Source organism: Gracilinanus agilis, chromosome 2 (assembly GCF_016433145.1).
Source record: "Gracilinanus agilis isolate LMUSP501 chromosome 2, AgileGrace, whole genome shotgun sequence".
Classification (NCBI taxonomy): domain Eukaryota; kingdom Metazoa; phylum Chordata; class Mammalia; order Didelphimorphia; family Didelphidae; genus Gracilinanus; species Gracilinanus agilis.
The window spans coordinates 656,927,195-656,936,935 of NC_058131.1; positions in this window are offsets into that span (position 1 = coordinate 656,927,195).

Genomic DNA, 9,741 nt, shown 5'->3' on the forward strand with positions numbered 1-9,741 from the left:
AATTGCCAGCCAGAATGGCTGGATCAGTTCACAGCTCCACCAGCAATGCATTAATGTCCCAATTTTGCCACATCCCCTCCAACATTCATTACTCTCCCCTTCTTTCATTTTAGCCAATCTGCTAGGTGTGAGGTGATACCTCAGAGTTGTTTTGATTTGCATTTCTCTAATTATTAGAGATTTGGAACACTTTCTCATGTGCTTATTGATACTTTTGATTTCTTTACCTGAAAATTGCCTATTCATGTCTCTTGCCCATTTATCAATTGGGGAATGGCTTGATTTTTTATACAATTGCTTTAACTCCTTGTATATTTGAGTAATTAGACCCCTGTCTGAGTTTTACTATGAACCTTTTCTTCTAGTTTTTTTTTTTTGTATTTTGGCTTGTAAATTTAGTATATACACACATTTTCTTCCTTTCTTTGAATTTCCTAGTGTCTTTTTCTGTCTCCTTCTTTTCTTGACCACTTTAAAGCCTTTGACACTGTTGATTATTTAATTTCTCTTAGATATTTTCTCCTCAAGGTTTTCATAACACAATTCTCTCCTGGTGCTCTTTTTATCTGTCTGAGTATTCTTTTGCAGTCTCCTTTGCTAGACATTCATAAATGTCATACCCATTATGATGATCACTCAAGTTGTTGTCCTGTCTTGATTTCTCTTATTCCTAAACTATCTTGTTTGGTATTCTCATGAAAGGCCATATGTTCAATTATCTCTGTACAGATGATTTTAAGCGCTGGTCCTGCATCACCAACTATATTTTTGATATCTTCAATTAGGTGTCTAGGTGCCATATAAGTAGTTCAAACTCAACATATCAAAAACAGTATTCATTATCTTCTTCCCCAAATATTCCCCTTCTCTTTGCTTCTGTACAGGATATCATTATCCTCTCATTTTTTAGACTTATATCTTCAGTTTCACATTTGACTTCTCTCTGTCACTCACCACTCACACCAAATTTGTTATTAAGGAGTGTCATTTTACCTTCTAATCTTTCATTTGTGATCTTTTTTCTCATATAATTATCACCATAGTTTGAAGCCTTATCACTATTCTCATGGATTAGTGATGGTGTCTTCTAACTGGAAATCCTTGCCTCAAAACCCTCTTTATTACAATTCATCCTTGACTTAGTTGCCAAAATACTTTTTCCCCAAAATATAGCTTTGACCATTTTACAATCCCTTTCCAACTCCCTTTTCTGCATTAAATAAACTCTAGAATTTCCCTATTATCTTCAGGATCAAATAAAAAAATCCTTTATTATTTAAGTCCTTTACAACCTGGTACCTTTCACTCTTTTAGTGAAACTCTCATCCAATCCACCTTCACTGGTCTACTTGATCACCTGACTGTCTTTGCACTGGCTTGTTTCCAAAACTGGGATACTTTCCATTCTCACTTTTAACCCTAAGATTCCCTGTCTTCCTTGAAGATTAATTTTTTCCAGGAAGCATTTCTCATGGCAACTTCTTCACCCATTGCCCCCTCCCCAATTTTCCTCTGTAATTATCATCTATGCATTTTATGTAAATTATGGAAATATTTTGTAGGTACATATTTACATATTGTGTTCCCCTTTAGAATAAGATTTCCTTGAGGGAAGGAATGGTATTTTTGTCTTTCATTATATTCCTAGCAGTTAGAGGAATGTCTGGCAGATTGTAAGTGGTTAATAAATGTTGTTGCCTGCCTGATGACAGATGAACTTTTTTACACTTAAGAACATATTCAATTTCAATAAATATGCAATATATTCTTGAAAGAAATACATATTTCTTGATTTTTTCATTGTTTGTTCCATAAACTATTAGATCAACTTGTTTACTACTCTCAAGTTTGTAAATTCTTTGTTTACTACTCTGATAGTTGAGTCGCAAAAATCTTTTAGTCTCATCAATATCATAAGTATTAATAATCCATGCATGTAAAATTATAAATTTACTTCACAAACTGTTATTTAGTGCAAATTTATATTTTACATACTATTTGTTAGCTCTTTAAACATCATATAATTTAATTTAATTTTTCTTGATACTCGTGTGAGTTCTACTTTTTCAGATAACAACAAAGAGTCTTTTGATTTTCTTGTGTTATAGTATAAATTTTAGGCTACCCTTTCAATTTCATTATTTGCATGTGCTACATGTGTTTCTTTAGTACAACATATTATTTTATTTAAAAAATTCATGTCCTTGTTATTTTTATTTTATGGGAGAATTGTCAATTTACATCGAAGCTTATAACTCATTTTGACTCACCTCTCTTGATTAAAGTATTTGTTGTTTTTTTTTTTCAGAAAAAAACTCAAGCTTTCTTATTTTTATTATTTCTAGAATTAAACCTGACATTTTAACAATAAACACAACTCTTATCTTTTATGTTATTAGATCCAAAATCATCTGTGAAATTAAACTTTCCCTCTTTCAAAGATAGGGGCTCTTCCTTCCCTTCTTTTTTGTCCTCTTTCTCGAATCTTTTATTTACTGTCTTTATCTAAATTATCCTTTTAGTTACATGGTTACCCATTAGTTACATATGTTAAATTTTCTTTTTTGTCTTCCTCTTCTTTTTTCTCCCTATTGTTCTATTTAAACCCAATTATATCACTCAGTAATTTAATTGATGCCATACTATGATTGTTTTTGTTTCAACACAGCTAATCATGTTAATATTTTAAGCGTAATTAAATACTTACTAAGTATCAATTATTGAAAGTCCTTAACTCTCTAGGGTGTCTCTCTGGCTCAGTTCTAATGGATCTTCTTGAGGTACTGTTTTATTCTCCTACTTACTTTCTTTGAAATCCTTTTGGTTTTCAAATGATCATATTTTATCCTATATTTGCTAGAAAACCAATTTTGAAATGGAAGTTTTATTCATCCAAAAAGTCTCTCTGGCTTTTTGAACTTAGTACTCCCCCTAACTCCCCTCTCTATGAGTAATATTAAAGATGAATCCTGCATAGAACTTTCTTTTCTGGAAACTTCTTTGCTCGGATCTTTCTATACTTGATTCTTACATTTCCAACAGAAGCTTAGTAATTGGCAATCCTCTCACTGTGACATCAAATGTGGAAAACTAAACAGATGTACATGTTATTCTAGTACTCCCTATAAATCACCTAGTCCTTTTAAGAATGTCTGAGTTCCTTTTATATGCTACATGATGAGACTCAGGAATCATTCTACCAAAGCAGGAAGAGTCATGATAGCCAAATTTGGACCAAGTGCAGGCATTGGCTTTTTTCAGCCAATTACTCCTTCATTTGCCTACAATCACAAGAAAAGGCCAATTGCTTTCAACATTGAATAGCTAGACTAATTGTTTTTAAAGTTATTTTCTGCTTTCTTCAATAATTTCCTATTTTTTGCAGAAATATGTAGGAATCTGATTTTATATATAATCTCTTATTCCAGGTTGATATGTTTTTCCTTTATTGTCTCAGTTTTAAAGTTTTCCTGGGTGATATGATTGTTAAGTTTCTTCTTGTTAGTATTTTTTTAAAGATTGTTTCCAATTGCAAAATGTTACTCATTTCTAATAGTTATGGGCAATTTGCTCAAAATGCCCTTATCTGTTATAATGAGGCTTTTTTCTTTTGATATTTTTTAAAACTACTATAAGTTTTCTTTCTTTGGTAAAACTAATATGTAATTTCTACATTGCTTAAAAATCTATGATATATTCTGACCTTACTCATCCATTTCAACTATTTTATCTACCATTACTTATCCTAGTCTATAATTTCCACTTTAATTGCATCCACTGACATTTCCATGTTCTCCTTATTTTCCATCTTCATGTTTTTCCCTACACAAAACTTCCTGCTCTGATGCTTCATTATGGTATGAAGGTTGTCATGGGTTCTTGAAGAATATTTAAATAGAGCACAAGCTATTTTAAGTTGTAATAAACTGAAAATTATTTTAATAGGGTCCCAGAGACAGATGATATCTCTGAGGATCAGCCTTCTTCAGAAAGTATAAATTTGTTATCCTAAGACTGACCAAAGGAAAATACATTTTTTTTTGCTACAATCATGCATGAAATTGACAATGGATGATCTTAACTCTTGTGGTTTTCTTCTACTTCTGAAATAACAAGTAGCAGAATGGTTCAAAAAGAGGCAGCATATGCTAACGATCATAGCTTTTAGACTTTCTATCTATATTTGGTAGCCCATTAATGAATAATTATAGGTCACTAAGATAACTGGAAGAAATATATGAATTTAGAAAACAAGCTTACCTCAGAGACAGAATATAATAGAATTGGGAACTTATTATACAGGAAGCTATCTGATGATGGTTTTCCTTTACACAAATGAGAGTTCTCAACTTACACTTCCAGCTTTTAAAAGGTAGGTAAGTTAATGAGGGGAAATTTTATTCTGGATCTGATTCTTAGGAACCCAGAAGAAATAGTTATTAGAGCAAAAGCGATGAGAATGTGACAACTCTTTCCATGGATTATGATAGAAGGGGAGAAAAATAAGCAGAGAGAAATGGTAAACACTGAGAAAATAAATTCTGAAGACAAAAGAGAAACAAATTTTTTGAGGAGGAAAAATAGAATATTTTTTATGATGAGACTCTATGGGTATAAGGGAAATTTATCAAGAAACTTAAATTATTGAAATTATACATAGAGAATATGGAAGTGAGGACATCTAACTAAGCATGGTACCATAGTATCTCACAGTCCCATAAAAATAATATCAGCAATGCTATAATTTGGAATGAAGCTTGTGAGGAAACATGATAAAGTACTGGACCTGTAACTTTGTTGGTACATAGAATTTTCAGATAAGGAAACTCCTTCCTTGATATGATATCAGATTAACATCTTCTCTGCAGTTATCTTATAGTGTTGTCTAGACTACTGAGAGGTTAAGGGATTTGCCTGGGGTCACAAACAAGTATATTGGAAACACTTGAACCCAAGTTTTCCTGAATCCAGGTTTAACTTTCTGTTTACTATGTCACATTAACTCTCAGATAAAAATAAAAAGTGTTTTAAAAAGGTCTTATGGGGGGCAGGTAGGTAGCACAGTGGATCTAGCACCAGGACTGGAGTTGGGAGGACTTAGGTTCAAATTTGGCTTCAGACATTTCCTGCCTGTGTGACGCTGGGCAAATCACTTGACCTCAATTGCCTAGCTCTTGCCACTTTTCTATCTTAGAACTGATACTAAGATAGAAGGTAAGGATTTTTTTTAAACCTCATTTTTAGAGAAAGAGAAGGATTAAAGAAAGACCAAGACAATTGTTTAGGGGTAAATAGAATGATAACTAAAAATATTGAGAAGGGTGAAACTGCTTAATTCTTACTGTACTTCCTTTTTCTCTGCCGTGGAGAATAATCTTCATATTTAAATAATTGAATGATTAAAGTGGCCAAGGGAATTGATAGTCAAGAAAATAGGATGAAAGTGAGAAAGCATTTCAATCAATCAATCAATCAATAAACAGTTATTAAGCACTTTCGATGGACAAAAAAGGGGCTAAAGGTAATTCTTGTCCTCAAGGAACTTATATTCTAATGGTCCTCATTGGATATATGTCAACTAACCTAGATGAAATCAGAATACCTTGGATACCGAAAGAATAGGAAGAATAGATGGCTAAGCTATTGTGAGTGATATTTGAAAGAATATGGTAAATGGAGATATTTCACAGGATTAGGGAGGGCAAATGTCCTGGCTTTTGTAAAAAGGAGAACAAAGCCGCAAACAATAGTTTAAGGGGCTCAACCAACCTTGGAAAATTTTAGAATGGATCATTAAAGAGATGGTTAGTGAACATTTAGAGAAGGAAACTGTGATTACAAAGAGCCAGAATGGTTTCATCAAAAACAAGTCATGTCAAATGAACCTTACTTCCTTTTTTGATAGCTTCACCAAATTCTCATATCATGGGAAAAGCTGTAAATTTTTACTTAGATTTTACTGAGGTATTTGAAAAAATCTCTTATGGTATTCTTATGGAAGATGGAACAATTTGGGCCAGATGGTAGGACAATTAGATGGATTTGGAACTAGTTGAATGGTTGGATTCAAAGAAGACTCATTAAAAATTTGACATGCTTTTGGCAGGAAATCTCCAGTGGAATAGCCTAGGGAATCTGGTCTTGGCTCTGTACTGCTTAACATTTTTATCAGTGACTTGAATAAAAGCATAAATGGCATAATTATCAGATATGAAGATGACACAAAGTTGGGAGGGACAGATAATGTCCTGGATGTCAGTGTCCAAAATCCAAAAAGATCTTGACAGGTTAGAGTCTTGTTTTGAGTCTAGTGTGATAAAATTCAGGAAGGATAAATAGACAATGTTATGTTTAAGTTCCAATAATCAAAGTCACAAATATGAATTGGGAGAGTCATGGTTTGAAAGCAGTTTGAAGAGGATCTGAGAGTGTCAGAGGAGTACAAACTTACCATAAATCAATAGTGTGATATGGCAGCTCTCATCCCAATAATGTAATCTTGGGTTGCCTTCAGAGAAAAATATCTTCCAATAATAAAGAGGTAGTTGCTCTGTATTCTGCCCTGGTCAGACTATGTCAGGAGAATATTGTTTAGAGTTGGGCACTATAGTTTAAGAAAGGGATTTTTAAACTGGAGCATAATCAAATGAGGGCAAGTAGCTGTGTTCAAATATTTGAACAATGTAAGAGCAGAATTATATTTATACTTTTTGGCCCCAGAGTACAGAACCAAGAGGAATTGGCAGAAATTTTAAAGAGGCAAATTTAGTCTTGAAAATTTTTTCTATGAGAAGTACCTAAATGTGGAATGAACCAACTTAGGAGATAGTGAGTTCATGCTTTTTGGAGGTTTATAAGCATAAGCTATGTAGTGATACATGGGCATGTAAACTGCACATTCCTTTTCATATATTTGTTGGACTAGATCAAACAAACAATAATTATTCACTAAGTTCCTGCTATATACCAGACATTAGAGATGACCACTAAAATATCTTTGAATTATAAAAAATATTATGATTTTGTGATTATTTGGCTGATGGAATGTAATCACCCCAACCAGAAGTGGGTATACCCTGAAATATTTATGATTTTTTTAAGAATGGAGAGAAGAGATGCTTTCAAAAACTGGGTGTTGTGGAAAGCACATACTGTATCTGATGTCCTGTGTCTATTAAGGGATTGGATAATATTGCTCTGGGTGAAACCATAGAATTTGTACTTCTCTCTGTCAACTTGTGTTCTTCACTGCACCATATAAAACTTGAAAAGTACTTAGGGGTCTGATTCTTTTAAGTCTTGCTTCTGTTCCAAGCAGTTGTTAACACCTCCCATTGCTAAAGTGTGGCACTAAGTGTGCTGGGATCCTATGTAATGGTTATTGTTAAATAAGTTCTTTATTGTTAAAATAAGTTCTAAATAAATTATCCTTAGTAAGTGTTTAGTATTCTGTAATGATTTTTCATCATACCCATGTTGCTTCTTGAGTTTTAATTTTGAGTTTATTATAAATAAAATTGATAGGCTCTGTAGCATAGTAAATAGAGTGCTCTTTTGGGAGTGAGGAAGACTTGGCTTCAAATTTTATCTCTTACACACTACCAATTGAATACGGACAAATCACTTAACTTCTCAGAAGGTTTTCTCAGCAGTAAAATGGAAGGAAAGACATCATGGCTTTGTAGACTAAGGACAAATCTTGGTGTCAAAAAGATTTGGGTTCAAATCCTATCTCTAAAACATCCTAATTATGTGACTATAGGCAAGGCACTTAACCTCTATGTGTGTCAGGCAGCACTCTGAGGCTATTAAGTCATAAGAGAATTATTGATCTGCATCAGAGGAAGAGTTTTCATGCCAAGAATTACTGAGATGTATGAAATCCAAGTCCCAGACTGAAAAAAAAATGGAGATAATATTTTTATTTGCCTCTCTCATATCGTGATTATAAGGCTCAAATTAGAATATTAAATCAAAACATAAGTGCTAATTTTTACTGTTCAATTTCTCTTTTTGAAATTTCTTTTGTTACTTTTAAAGGGGGACCATGAAGAACTTCTATTTCTTTTGCTGCCTCTCACTCTATCATCTTCTCAGCCCTCTCCTATTACATGTTCTGTGTTCTTAAAGGATCATCTCTAATCTATTCCACACATCTGAAAATCTCTTCTATTTTCATAGGTTTCCAGAGGAGGCAAGTCTACAGACTGATTCCCTTGATCTCTGAGGCTAAGTCACACTGTGACAGAAGGATAGTAGATTGTTTTGACACGATTTGTTAGGAGAGACTGGCAGGGGTTAATTCAGTTGCATTCAGGGGATTTTCCTGGGATTTTTTTTATCTTCTGTCTTCTCCAAAAAGCTGCTTATTTTCCCCTCTAAATTCCAGGTCAGTGACAGTTGCTGAATTTGACTTCCTGCCTCACTGAAGTAATGAATATACACTTGAAAGACTCATGGTCTGAACAGGGAGTTTGAGGCTGGAGATTATGATCAAATTTCTACAATTGATTAGCTGTTTAGTTTGTTGCCAGGTTAGTAGACTGCTTCCTTCTTTCACAGAGCTTTGTACCACTGGAAGTCATTTCCTGACTTTTTTTCCTTTTAATAATATTTTTTCTTTTTTTTGGCCCAAGTATGAGTTTTCTACCTAGTGTAAAGGGACTTCCTAGAAAATGTAGTTTCTCTGTTAGAAAAATGCTCTGGGCACACAATGTCAAGTAATGATGACAATAGAAAGGCAAGCCAAGCTGAAATTAAAATGGTCTTCTTAGAAACAACATAATAGCCAACATTTATGTAGTTTTTCAAAGTTTGTTAAGGACTTTCCATGTGAGACTCTAATTTGATCTTTACACAACTTTGTGAAGTAGGAACTATTTTGATACCCATTTTATAAAGAAACTAATGCTGAAAGAGTATGACTTGTCCAAGGTAATGCAACTAGTAAGCTTCTGAATCAGAATTCGAACATGTTCCTTCCTGACTCTAGATCCAACACTCTATATTCTGGACTCCCTGAGTGCCCCAGTGAGGAAGGGGGCAAGCATTTATTAAGCACCTGCTATGTGCTAGGCATGGTACTAAGTGCTTTACAAATATCTTATTTCATTCCCACAACGATCTTGGAAGACAGGTACTAGTATCATATTCATTTAACAGTAGTTGAAACTGAGGCAGACAGGTTGCCCAGTGTTATACAATTAATAAGTATATGAGGCAGAATTTGAATTCAAGTTTTCCTGACTTCAAGCCCAGGACTTTATCACTGAACCTCCTACCTACCATAGTAGAGTCTAAGCTTTTTGAGGGGAAAAACTTTTTTATTTTTATCTTTAGTCTTCAATAACCAACTCAATGCCTAGCACATAGTTTGCTTATATGTTGTTTTAATTTTATTTGAACTGAATTAACCACTTTGATATTAAAATCTCTCCTTAGGCAGGAAGGGGAAAACCCCAGCCTCAATATTCTCTCCACTGACTTAGAATATAATCCCTCTAAGCATTTTTGTCCCATGTAGTTGGTGGCAATTCTGCTGCAGCTCCTGGACCCTCACCTTGACACAGAAATACTAGGATGTATACAGTTTGGATCTTCTTCTGAGAAGACAAAAGTGTATGGCAATGCCATTTCCACAGTCTGTTCAACCCCATCTTCCCATTGGACTGGGCATTGGGTACAGATAAAGAAAGTAGGATCAGAAACAATACATTTCTTGTAGGTTCATGGGACATGAGA